Source organism: Alosa sapidissima, chromosome 18 (genome assembly GCF_018492685.1).
Source record: "Alosa sapidissima isolate fAloSap1 chromosome 18, fAloSap1.pri, whole genome shotgun sequence".
Taxonomy (NCBI): Eukaryota; Metazoa; Chordata; class Actinopteri; order Clupeiformes; family Clupeidae; genus Alosa; species Alosa sapidissima.
Genome location: NC_055974.1, coordinates 10,470,829 through 10,484,969, shown reverse-complemented (window position 1 = coordinate 10,484,969; position 14,141 = coordinate 10,470,829). Strand labels below are relative to the sequence as shown.

The following is a 14,141-nucleotide window of genomic DNA, read 5'->3' as shown; positions in this document are numbered from 1 at the left end:
AAGCTAGTTCCTTATCTTTTCATTTGACTCCAAATTGTCAGAAACGAACCTTTCAGCCCCGTGTGAAATGTCTGACTTTAATTATTGTCAGTCTTTGCTTTTGTTTACAGTCCACGTTTTCCTCGCTAGCCTGACAACAAAATATGTCCTTGCTTGTTAGGGATAACTTAGCATCAACGTTAGCTGCAAGTTCAAGACTTTCGCATTCGCTTCCTGTTGCAAAGGAGTTCTTGCTGCATCAGTAGGCATGACTTACTTCTCTTGCACATAATGACGGGCCTGTGTCCTCCTGTGTACTGTTGTTCGTTCCAAGGGGCCACCCCTGGCAGTTTCCGTTTACTTTTTTGACACAGCGTGATGGAAACATTCATTTTGCGTTAGCGTTAAGCCTTTGGCCTACAATTGGATAAGTAATAGAAGTTAGCTGGGTTACATTCTCCCTTGTCTTGTTGAAAGGGGATTAGACCATGCTAGTTGAAATCAAACTCGTTAGCTTGCTTGCTAGCTAAAGATGATGCAGCCAGTCACCCTTGGAACACCCAAACGCCCCCTCTTTCCAAAGAACCTAGTGCTGTGTTCCCGGTAATTATGACCATCTGCTCCCCTGCCATGTGAGGGGAATAGTCCTTGGTTGTCACACACACACACACACACACACACACACACACATATATACACGGTTGCCACCGAGACAGCTTAACAGCAGTAATTGATATTCCTATGATTAATGTGTCTGAGACTGTAGATAAGGTTATCTTGGTTGGCACAGTTTTGCATTGTGTTGGAAGCATGGCTTTTCCCAGTTCCTTCCTAATGACTTGGTAGAGGTGCTTATAATTTGTTGTAGGTACTGCAGATTACTTGAACATTTTCATTTTCAGATTCCTTTGAGTCACTTGCTCATGGAGCAGCAGAGGAGAAGAGAACTCTTTGTGACATGTCCCAGAAACATTAACCTACATGGGGCGCCAGTTGCCTCCTAAATAATGTAGATTAGGGTGAGACTAAAGAAACACCAGTCAGACTGACACACTCACACATACACTCACTCTCACACACACAACTGTCTGGGTTTAGAGACACACAATATTCTTGTAGCATGCTGACGCCAACATGCACTTGTGTGTGTTTGTGTGTGTGTGTGTGTGTGTGTGTGTGTGTGTGTGTGTGTGTGCGCGCTTTGGCTATAAGGCAAGGCAAGACTTGTCTACTTCACTTACTGCGCACTTGATTGTGGCCAATTTGGGATGATCAGAACAAACATTTTGCAATTTTTTTCCTGTTGTTTATCTCTTTGATCTATCTGTTAAGCAACCAACAGCTCAAACATTAGACTGTGCTGGCACATCACCATGGTTATTGTGTCCCTGTGACTTGGCTCAATATCTCATGTCCTGCCTGAGTTTGATCTCTTACCAACAGTTGCTGCCTGACTCACCTAAGCCTGACTGGTTCCTGACCGGTTCAGTCATAGGACACACACACACACAGACATACACACATCTACCTGCATATACACCCACACTAGTGATTCATTTGTCTTTGTTCTCAAGTCCATCTTTGCCAGGGCTACATGTAACATCTATCCCAATCTGCTGTGACACACCCTGCTGTTAGCCTACCTGCTACACCCTATCCATGAGGTGGGCAGTACCGGTAATTACAAGGCCCTGAGAACCGTTTTATTATTTATTTATTTTTAGATCAAACAACCATCTGTGAAGGCTAGGTCGGCATTGTGCGTTTCTTTTTAAACACAGCGTTGTGAATCTGAAACTACAAATATTGCCCAGAATAGAGTCGAGAGAAGCGAAGGATCCAGCTGTCTGGTAGCAGGCTGGAGAGAGAGAGCTCTGTGAAGTGGGCAGTGTTCAAGCCGAATACCGAAAGCACAAGCAAAACTGCTGCTCGATGCCAGCAAGGCCTGAAGCGGGGCCCTTCTCTCCTCCTTTTATAAAAGCAGCCTTTCGTTCTTTCTTTCTTTCACTCTTTCGGTCTTTCTTTCAGTCTTTTTTTTTTTCTTCTCTTCTTTCCCCCACCTTCTGCTTTTGCTGCTTCCAGTCTCCTGACGACACTCCAGCACAGACTTCCCCACAGGAAGGTCAGGGGTTCACCTCGCCCTCAGGGAAGAAGAGGAGAGAGAGAGAGACACAGAGAGAGAGAGAGAGAGAGAGAGAGACAGACAGAGAGAGAGAGAGGGGGAGAGTGAGAGAGGGGGGAGAAGAAAAAGCAGCTCTGAAAGAAGACCAAAGAATTGACAGAAAGAGAAAGATGGAGAGTTTAGGAAAGAGGGAGAGCGAGAGAGGAAGAGAGAGAGAGAAAGAGAGGAAGACTGGCTCTGCATCATCCAGGGGAACAAAACTCAACTGTGTGCCTGAGCAAATCCCAGCACAAGACCCCCTCAGTTCCAGAACTCTACTGCTTATAACCAATAATCTTGCTGATATGTGTGTGCACACATGTGTGTGTCCTCTAGTCATGCAGATATTAATAAGTAAGAGGGTGGGGTAGGTATATATTTGTATTAAGCCTGTGTATGTAGTGTACACACATCTTTGTGTGTGTGTGTGTGTGTGTGTGTGTGTGTGTGTGTGTGTGTGTGTGTGTGTGTGTGTGTGTGTGTGTGTGTGTGTGTGTGTGTGTGTGTGTGTGTGTGTGTGTGTGTGTGTGTGTGTGTGTGCCCTTGTTTTGAGGCTGCTGCATGTGCTTTACTAATAACTGCAGGGTTCCCCTCCCTGGGAGCGTGCTGGGGGTTGGGAGGTGCAGCCTCTTCTCTCTGCCTGCCCCAGGACTAGCAGCACTGCAGAGGAACGACGAGAAAGAGAGAGAGAAAGAAAGAGAGAGAGAGAGAGAGGGAGAAAGAAAGAAAGGGAGAGAGAAAGGGAGAGATGAAGACAAAGAGATGTAGCCAGAAGGGAAAATCAGATAGAGCGAGACGAGAGAGTCAGAGAACGGACAAAACAGGCAAAGAGAAAAACAGCACATGGGCCACGGGCAGATGGAAAGGGGGCCTGAGGAAAGAAGAAGGGGGGAGAGAGCGAACGAACGAACGAGAGACAGACTGCGAGAGAAAGTTGGTGCAAAGTGAAATAAATATTTGTCGCGGGGCTCCCCAAACTCGTGACCCCTGGGGCGCGTGGAGCACAACAGCTTTTTGTTGAGGGGAGAGAGAGACATAGGGAGCAGACACACGCCATGCCACAACTAAGCACCGCAGCAGCTGAGATATAGAACGATGAAGGGACGTGTGTGTGTGTGTGTGTGTGTGTGTGTGTGTGTGTGTGTGTGTGTGTGTGTGTGTGTGTGTGTGTGTGTGTGTGTGTGTGTGTGTGTGTGTGTGTGTGTGTGTGTGTGTGTGTGTGTGTGAAGGGGGATACGGCGGGGGAGGGTCAGGGCTTTTGATGAAACAGTCCTTGGGCTGCTCCTGCTGCTCCCATTGTAGTCACATTCCCGAAAACCGGGGGTCTCTCTCCTCCTGCCTGGAACTCACAATCTTCTAGCCGATACACCCTGCCATTGTCTGAGTCACCCTTTCTCTTTCGCCCCCTCTTTCTCTTTTCTTTTCCTACCTTCAACTGTTTGGAGACCTTGTGCTGTTCTAGGTTATCTTTTCCAGTTTTGTCCTGTTTCATTTCATCGTTCTTTTCCATCTCTCTCTCCCCCCTTCTCTCTCTTGTTTTTCTTGACTCTCTTTCCCTCATGTTTTAGTGGTTCCACTGGCTGTTTTCGGTTAGGTTACACACGTAACATTGGAACAGGCACATTAAAAACACTTATAATGAATGTGTGTGTTATTGTTGTATTTGTTGGTGAATGTTTCCATAAGACTGTGTGCCCCAAGTGTGTGTTTATTTTGATAAAGAGAGTGTGTCCAATCAGCAGGGGACAGAGAGACATGAGGGACACAGAGCAAGCCCTTAGGTGCACAGGGGAACATTCCAGATTTTTTCGACATCTCGTTCCATGTTTGAAGTGTGTTTTTCCCCCCATACATTCCTCTGTCACTAAAGTAAGACCTCTTAGTCCCTCTGGGTTAAAGAGCGTGAAGATTGGCGCTGGAGTTGCCTTCGCCAGCACAGTGTCAGGTTGCAAACAAAGTAGTCAAATATTTGATTTAGGATTTCTCCTACTAACAGCTCCCAGCTCTAAGCTTATTTGAAAGTATTTTCGTGCATGCGTGCGTACACATGAGCACACCTTATCCCAGTGCAACTGTGTTCTCAAATCTGGATCTTTGTTGGGCCTCTCAGCTTATCAACTCCACTTCCTTGTAGTTTTTTTTTCTAGTCTCCGTGGCGACATGTGACCTGACAATAACCTACCAGATCAGCTCCCCGGCTGCCTGTTGCCACAGCGATGTTAAGTAGGAAATAAAACTGTCAGTTTCAACAGGGTGCTCTTAGTTTTGTAGTCTTCTGTTTTGTGTTACAACCTTACAACAGGCAATCCCTTATTTACACACACACACACACACACGTACATACTCCTCCTCCGACCCCACCCCAACAATGCTTCTCTCTATCTCATTCGGCTGTATCATTTTTTTCTCTCAAGCAAACCGGCTGTGAATAAACTGTTTTTGTTTTCCTCAAACAAATCATCTGTATCTTTCCCATGGCCCTGCTGTTTCTGTGAGTTTTCTGTTTTACGAGCTTGTGGCTGTGGAGCTGAGGAAACTGCCCTAGATCTCTCAACCAACCATTTTTTTCCCCTGGTGTGGTTGTACACGGTTCAAGTCCGTGTTGACAATCTTCTAGACTTCTTCTCGTTGACATTAGAACCTTTTACTTCTATGAACAACCATATCTTATTTCTTGCGTGGTTCAACTCTGAGCCCTCGTAGGCTCTATGAAATCTCCTGGCAGTCTGGGCTCTCTGTGATTATGTAGACTGCAGGCCTAAGTTCTCTCAGCTCATGTGGCTCTACGGAGCCTCCAGTGGTTAAGCCGGCGAGAGAGGGGAGTGTGTGATTTCACGGTGTGTGTGAATTTGTGAAAGCACGGTGAGAAGGTAGAGATTAACCAGCCTGCCGAGCGTGCTGTCTAAATTGTTATGATCTAAAGGCGCCTCCAGTGTTGTGCGTCTGTATGTGTGTGTGTGTTTGTGTACGTGTGGGGTGTGTTATTGAGTAAGCCTTCAGCTAGCACTTGATTTGAGGTGGCTGTATGTGCTGTACTGTCATACAGCGCCTGTTCTATGTCCGCTTGTGTGTGTGTGTGCGTGTGTGTGTTTGTGTGTGTCAGAGAGAACCAGCTGTTGCGCAGTGTTCCTCGTGCTTCCCCTTGCTTGTTGCATTTCCGGACCCTGCTGCGGATGTGGCTTTGTCGTGCTGCAATGTCTGCTTCCCTCATCCTCCCACAGTTAAGTTATACTCTCTCTCTCTCTCTCTCTCTCTCTCTCTCTCTCTCTCTCTCTCTCTCTCTCTCTCTCTCTCTCTCTCTCTCTCTCTCTCTCTCTCTCTCTCTCTATCTACTGTATCTATCTATCTATCTATCTATCTATCCCTCACATTCTCTCTCTCTCTCTATCTATCTATCTATCTATCTATCTATCTATCTATCTATCAATCTATCCCTCACATTCTCTCTATCTATCTATCTATCTATCTATCTATCTATCTATCCCTCACATTCTCTCTCTCTATCTATCTATCTATCTCTCTCTCTATCTATCTATCTATCTATCCCTCACATTCTCTCTCTCTATCTATCTATCTATCTATCTATCTATCTATCTATCTATCCCTCACATTCTCTCTATCTATCTATCTATCTATCTATCTATCTATCCCTCACATTCTCTCTCTCTATCTATCTATCTATCTATCTATCTCTCTCTCTATCTATCTATCTATCTATCTATCTATCCCTCACATTCTCTCTATCTATCTATCTATCTATCTATCTATCTATCTATCCCTCACATTCTCTCTCTATCTATCTATCTATCTATCTATCTATCTATCTATCTATCTATCTATCAATCTATCCCTCACATTCTCTCTCTATCTATCTATCTATCTATCTATCTATCTATCTATCTATCTATCTATCTATCAATCCCTCACATTCTATCTATCTATCTATCTATCTATCTATCTATCTATCTATCTATCTATCCCTCACATTCTCTCTATCTATCTATCTATCTATCTATCCCTCACATTCTCTCTCTCTATCTATCTATCTATCTCTCTCTCTATCTATCTATCTATCTATCTATCTATCTATCCCTCACATTCTCTCTATCTATCTATCTATCTATCTATCTATCTATCCCTCACATTCTCTCTCTCTATCTATCTATCTATCTATCTATCTATCTATCTATCTATCTATCAATCTATCCCTCACATTCTCTATCTATCTATCTATCTATCTATCTATCTATCTATCAATCCCTCACATTCTATCTATCTATCTATCTATCTATCCCTCACATTCTCTCTATCTATCTATCTATCTATCTATCTATCAATCCCTCACATTCTATCTATCTATCTATCTATCTATCTATCTATCCCTCACATTCTCTCTCTCTATCTATCTATCTATCTATCTATCTATCTATCTATCTATCTATCCCTCACATTCTCTATCTATCTATCTATCTATCTATCTATCTATCTATCTATCCCTCACATTCTCTATCTATCTATCTATCTATCTATCTATCTATCTATCTATCTATCTATCACATTCTCTCTCTATCTATCTATCTCTATCTATCTATCTATCTATCTATCCCTCACATTCTCTCTCTATCTATCTATCTATCTATCTATCCCTCACATTCTCTCTTTCTATCTGTATGCCTGTTGCACTTTCTCCCCTATCTCTGGCCATGCCATGCCATCTCTTTTGCCTCACAGAGAATCTCTGTGTTGCTCGAACTTTTTACCCTCCAACTCTCCATGCAGTGACCTTCTCTCTCGCTCACTCGCTCCCTCTCTCTGTCACTCTGTCTTGCCTTCCTTGGCTTGTGCTCCCTGAAATGCAGAGTTTTTTTATCATGTCATGACATTAGTGAAGCCTTATAATAGAACACCAGTAATGTAATGTAACAGTAAAGAATGGAATGAGAACATCAATTGCACTCTCTCTGTCTCTCTGTCTCTTTCTCTCTCTCTTTCCTCTGTCCATTCTCTGTGTCTCTGAGAGTGCTGCCTGTTGGTCTTCCTGGTCTCACTGCACAGCAGATGGTGAAGAGAATCCTTTATACTCCCTTGGGACTGGAGCGAGTGAGACAGAGAGCAAGAGAAAATAGTGAAGAAACAGAGAGAGAGCAGGAGAGAGAGAGAGAGGGAGGGAGAGAGAGAAAGCGAAAGACAGATGGACGGATGGAGAGGGGGAGGAGAGAGTCCCAAGTTGGATAGACAGGTTCATTGTCACCCCATTGGCCTCCAGCACCAGCTCCTCTCAGTGCAGCTATAACTCTGCTATGATGTAGCAGCGCTCCAGCCTCCTCTCAGTGGGACTAAGAGACTGGCCCCGAGTTCAGCCACAGCAACACACACACACACACACACACACACTGCGACTGAACCCAACGCACGGTTCATCCAGACCAAGAGGCCCATCCAGACACTATGGGATGAGTGCACTACGGAGAGGAGGAGGAGGGAGGAGAAGAGCGAGAGACGGAGAGAGACGGAGAGAGACGGAGAGAGACTCTACTTGCCTGTCACATGTTGAGGAAGTGGGGGACGCTAGGCTATGATAGGCTGTTAGGTCAATGACTAGGAAGTGCATGCTTATGTAATGTAGCCTAATATCTCATTTAGTTACATTCTCAATAACAAACTAAACGCTAAACGTAAACAATGTCAGCCTTAGCATATGGTTATACGGTGAAGTTGTTGGCTATCCTATACGCATAGCTGGGTAGCATATTATGTTTTGTAAACGTGCTGTGTGTGTAGTCTGCGGTGTTGCCCTGCTGGTTTTTCCCCCCTCCGTCTGCGTGCTGATCTGAGATCAGTGGCGTGCTGCGCAGGGTAATGAGCGCAGGACTCTGTGCAGGCAGTAGCAGCTGTTTGACTGGGAGAGCGACAGGGCCAAGCCCCGATCCCTACAGCTCCACACCGACCAGGAGACAGCGTTGTGTTTCAACGGGCACAGAGTGCCTTGGCAACCGTAGCCACTCCTGGTGCGAAGTGTGTGTGTGTGTGTGGTGTGAGGTATGTGTGCGTGTTTGTGTCTGTGTGTATTTGTGCGTGTCTCTCTCTCTCTCTCTCTCTCCCTCTGTGTGTGTGTGTACGTGTATGAATCATGAACCGTGGGGGCTGTTATGTAACTGATAGCCGTTCTCCTCAGCAGCAGTAGTGTTGACTCTGGTGTGGCCAGATGGTTTTATTCAAGGCCTCTCCACATTAGAGACGCCATGGGGGAGTTGTGTGTGTGTGTGTGTGTGTGTGTGTGTGTGTGTGTGTGTGTGTGTGTGTGTGTGTGTGGTGCTCTTTAGAAGGTGGGGGTGTGTGTGTGTGTGTGTGTGTGTGGTGCTCTTTAGAAGGTGGGGGTGTGTGTCTCTAAAATCATCAGGATAGTTGGGAGGCGTGTGGTAGCTGGAGGAAAGGGTGGAGTGTGTGTGTGTGCATATGTGTGTGCACACGGGTGTGTGTGTGTGTGTGCATATGTGTGTGCACGCGGGTGTGTGTGTGTGTGTGCATATGTGTGTGCACGCGGGTGTGTGTGTGCATATGTGTGTGCACGCGGGTGTGTGTGTGCATATGTGTGTGCACGCGGGTGTGTGTGTGCATATGTGTGTGCACGCGGGTGTGTGTGTGTTATGGGATGGCGTTATGGTGTGTGCGTGCATGCTCGCATGTTTGCGTGTGAATGTTTTATATAGGGAAAGGGCATTGTATAGTGTTGCATTTAGGGCCAAGCCTAAGCAGTGAAGTCACCCCAGACCTTTTGCAAAGATCACTTTCCCCACCAAGTGCTCCTGAGGCTTAGTCCCACTGACAGACACAATATGGGCCTGCTCACCACTCACAGCCCTCAAAAACATTTAGGGACTGATGAGACTTTAACCCCATGAAGATCGGTGGTAGATAGTCAACATGCTCACACTGAAGACATGCAGACTATAGGCTGCAGGTTTACTGTATATAGAGCCATTAAGCTATTTGTTGTTGTAAGTCTCTTAAAAAGTGTTGTCCACCCAGTGCTTACAGTGGGTTACAAAAAGTAAACAAAGTGAGAAGACACTCCGCGATGACTTTATGGTCCGCAGCTACGGTCGCCACATGAGGAGCCTTGACCTTTTCCTCGTCCCGTTTTAGTTTCTGCTTTCTCACAAACCTTAGTGAGGATCTGAGGCCTTCCTGTCTTAACCTATTATTGTGTTTGTACAGTTTTATCCGATAAAGAGCCCAGTAATGGGCAGAGTGGGCACGGAGTGCGCTTGGTGTTTTAGTCCACATCTGGTTTGCATTAGACACACAGGCCAGCAGCAGCGGCAGCACACACCCCCTTCACACAGGAGAGGAGGGAAGGGAGAGAGATGGAGAAGGAGAGAGAGGGAGAAGGAGAGAGATGGAGAAGGAGAGAGATGGGATAAGGAGAGAGGGGGAGAAGGAGAGAGAGGGGGAGAAGGAGAGAGGGAGAAATGGAGAGAGGGAAGAAAGGGAGAGATGGAGAGAGGGAGAAAGGGAAAGAGAGAGACTCATGGAAGGACTGAAAGCGGGTTGGGGGGTAGAGAGAGAGAGATGTGCAACAGTTGCTGTTGTTGACAGTGACGTCACCCTATATTCCGTGGAGGCTTTTGGAACATTAGGCAATGTTCCAAAACTGTTTTTCACACCACTACAGATTGCCCCCCCCCTTCTCACTCGCTACCCCTCTCCCTCTCTCTATCTCTCTCTCTCTCTCTGGCTTACTCTCCCTTCGGCTGTTAGATCTGCATACAGTACTTTGGTTGTCATGGAGATTTGACGCACCCCCACAGGCCACAGGGGCTGATCGTCTCGTTTGCATGAGAGGCGAGACACACAAAACCAGAAATGTGAACACCAGAGTATAATAAAAGGTGAACAAATAACTAAATGCACATAACATATATTCTGTGATTCTTAGGCAAATCAAAATATCCATGTGTAGTATGCATGCAGGGTGTCACTGTTGACACTCTAGTGTATAGGCCTAGTTATCTATCAGGAGACTATGGCAAAGACAGCTGATAGAAGAATTTAAATGATCCTAATGGACTGTAACGTCCAGATTTCAGTGACTGTTAAGACACATCAGACACAATGTCAGTGTCTCTGTCAGACTGTCCCTGCTGTTGGTCTGTTTGCTATTGAGAGGGGGAGAGAGAGGTTACTGAAGTTTGGTCCTGTGGTCATCGGCCCCTCCTGTCCCTCCATGTCATTTTTGCATGGCTGCAGCCAGCCTTTACATAGGTGCAACAAGCTAAAGAGTACGCACACATACACGTACTACACACACGTACTACACACACACACACACATACACAGGCACACACACACATACACAGGCACACATACACATACACAGGCACACACACATGCACATTGTGGGCCAACTTATCGGCCCAATTAAATATTCCTCTGTATGTATACAAAGATGATGAGACACATTAGAGGTGTATAGATGTGACGAGTCATGCAAACCCAAGCAGACAGACACTCAATACAGACAGGGGCAGGGCGGAGTGGCGAGGGCCTCCCGCATATTTAGAATCCCACCGCTTGGCACTGTCTTGCTTTCACTTGACGACGTGCTTCAAACGAGCGAGCTTCTGCTCCAGATTCAGTGTTATGGTTCAGAGACGCTATCTCTGGTCTACTGCGCCCCCTTCTCTATTACACACACACACACACACACGTCCCTTCATCGTTTTACATGTACACACACACACTCACACACACACGTCCCTTTATCGTTTTACATGTGCACACACACACACACACACACACACACACACACACACACACACACACACACACACACACACACACACACACACATATGCTTGCATACAAACACACATACATGTTCAAGCGTATGCACTGGTACCAGTATGCACAGGGACACACTGAAACCTTGTTGGTTCTAAACAGGAAGTGACTGTGTTACTTTAGTTGCCCATGTGAAAAAGCTTCTCTGTGCTGTTGTCATTGGAAACGGTTCACTCAAAACAATGAAACACTCTACCTCCGTAGTAGCTGCTTTTAAGAGTAGGAAACCATTTTGATCTTATTTTTGCATCATATACAACTACTCTTTACGTTTAGATCCATACCATATTATGCAGTTCACAAGAAAATAGCATAGGCTTGCTACTGCTTGCTGCTGCACAAGCTTTTTACAGTGGCAGGTGTACTAAGTAAACAAATATTTGGACTACTGAACCTAAGTCACAAAGCTGCTTTAAATGATGTTGACTGCTCTTATTAAATTTCCCCCTGTAATTTACTATACGCTCAAAACAATTATCAGGCAGATGCCTGTCTCTTTTGAAGTTAACTGTTTTGGTTAATCATTTCCGTTTAGGTAGGAGAAGAAAGATTGGGTAGTTGCTGGGTAAAAAGGTTTAGGATTATCACACAGACATGTATTTTTTTTCTTAGCGCATCTATTTCTGTGATTGCTCAATGAAGATATTTAGTTGTGCTTTAACATTGGACTCCTCTACTGATAGGCCCTAAAAGCCCTCTCTCACAAAGCCCTTCATGTTTTTAATAAACAGCAACAACAACAACGATGACCAACAACAACAACAAGATGTTAAAGCTGCACCTTCACTATGCACAGAACACTTTGTCATAAAGAATGTTCAGAACCCCTGAAAAGCCTCTTCCTTTTAATCTCACAATCACAGTCTCTCAGAAAGTCCCCTTCAAAGAACTTCTGAAAGGGTCCCAAATCCCACTGTAAACTCAGGGATTATTCCATAGGGATTAGGCTATTTGAAGAACCCTAGTTCACGCTAGTTCAGGGCATGGGGGTATTTAGGCTAATTGTGGGATTCTACAGTGATGCCCAGCTGCTAGGTGAGGTCCAGTACACACAGGTCACAGTGGTCACAGTGACCGACATCAACACCACTCTCCACATGGCATAAAGACACTCTCCACATGGCATAAAGACACTCTCCACATGGCATAAAGACACTCTCCTCATGGCATAAAGACAGAAATATTGGCGTGGTGAATTTGCTCCAGACTAGCCTAGGACTTCCATTCCCATTTCTGCTCTGATGCAAAAGAAAAAGGATGTTTTGCCATCTTGTGGACTTCAGAAGCAGTGTTATCAGAGTAGATGCAGATGTGCCAAAATATAATTCAAATTCAAATTTGTGACGTGACGTTAGAGGGAAAAAAAAACAAAAAAGGCAACTTGGCACCACTGCATTGGTGATGATATGTGTCTCTAAATCATGATCCTATGCTGTATGAATGTGTTTTTCTGCAGCCCTGGCCGCAGCGACGGGTGTTTTTACTGCAGTGTGGTGGTGCACTGGGCCGGGGCATGGCGCAGTATTCCAAGAAAGCCTCCTCTTCCCTCAGTTCCCTTCTCCCACTGATTTGCATGAGTCTGACTCTGCAAGAACTCCGAGCTTTAGTAAGAAGAGGGGGAGGGAGGTGAGGAGAAAGAAAGAAAGAAAGGGAGGGTGGGAGGAAGGGAGGGAGGGAGAGGGGGATGATCTGTCCAATTGGTTGAGTCATGCTGCCCTGTGTTTTTGTTCTCTCACCCTTGTCCTCTTCCCTCTCTTTTCAGGCTTTGTTCAAGCCTTCATTGGTATTATATGCGGCCCTGGTTTCTCTCCTTTCTTTCTTTCTTTCTTTCTTTCTTTCTTTCTTTTCTCTCTCTCTCTCTCTCTCTCTCTCTCTCTCTCTCTCTCTCTCTCTCTCTCTCTCTCTCTCCTTGCGTCTCCCCCCAGCAACCATCTCTCCCTCTTAGGGCCTCTCCCTCATACTATGACTCAGTACCTGGTCCTGATCCCTCCAACACACACACACACACACACACACACACACGCACACACACACACACACACACACACACGCACATCCAGCGGTACATAGACACACAGATTTTGGAGAAGCCTGTGTTTTTCCCCTCTTATATTTCAGTGTTGTGGTGGAGGATGAGAGCAGTGGGGAGTAAATCACTGAGCACACACACACACACACAAACACTGAGCACACACACACGCATGCGCACACACACACACACACACACAGCTACACACACACACACACCTACACCCACACACACACACACACACACACACACACACACACACACACACACACTGAAGTGTAAGATATGGGCTGTGATGGGTAAATGAGTTAGATGGTGTCTCTATGTCTTGTGGTGAGTGTGTAAGTGTCTGAGTGTGTGTGTCGCTACTCTGCATGAGTGATCAAGGAGATGAAACATGTTTGGATCTGTTGTGGAGTTATGAAGTCACTAAAGGAGGGATAATTTGCTAGAGGACTGTCTGTGTGTGTGTGTCTGTGTGTGTGTGTGTGTGTGTGTGTGTGTGTGTGTGTGTGTGTGTGTGTGTGTGCGCGCTTGTATGTACCTGTCTGTTCATTCAGAACAGGGGTATGAGCAATCGTGTACCTCACAGCGCTGATAGATTTTCATGAGGTAAAGGCGAGACAAAGTGTGTTATTCTGTGTTGTGTGTGTCTGTGGGTGAGTGAGTGTGTGTAGGAGTCACCCCTCTTGCCTTCTGGGTAATCTGCTCTGGCTAATCTTCTTGCTTAAGGAAGGAAAAGAGAGATGGAGGGGAAGAGGAGTAGTAGCAGGTGGTGGTCATGAAGTTTCTCTCTCTTTCCCTCCCTCTCTCCCCCTCTTTTTCTCTCCCTCTTTTCTCTCTTCTATTGCTCCCTGACCATCATCCATCTACATGTAAGCATTGTTGATGGTTTCTTGCGCATGTAACTCAAGTGGTCAGCGCATCTGTTGTGAGCGCAGACAGCTCGGCCAAGTCAAGGAACGGTCAAGGAGCCGCACATCTAAGCAAGCAGCAGCACTTCATCTCCTGGGACGCCCAGGCTAAAATAGCACAACTGTCTCTGTCCTAAACCACAGCCAAGGAAGTATCCCCAACTGTTATTACACAGAAGAGCAACATGTTACAGTATGCTTTTTTGTCCCCCTT

At 45.7% G+C, this 14,141-nt stretch overlaps 1 protein-coding gene across 5 annotated transcripts in view; it reads left to right on the top strand.

Annotated features, from left to right (window-relative positions):
• The window catches only part of lrch4 (leucine-rich repeats and calponin homology (CH) domain containing 4), a 62,638-nt gene that overhangs the window by 583 nt on the left and 47,914 nt on the right, over window positions 1–14,141 (top strand). The window lies entirely within an intron of this gene.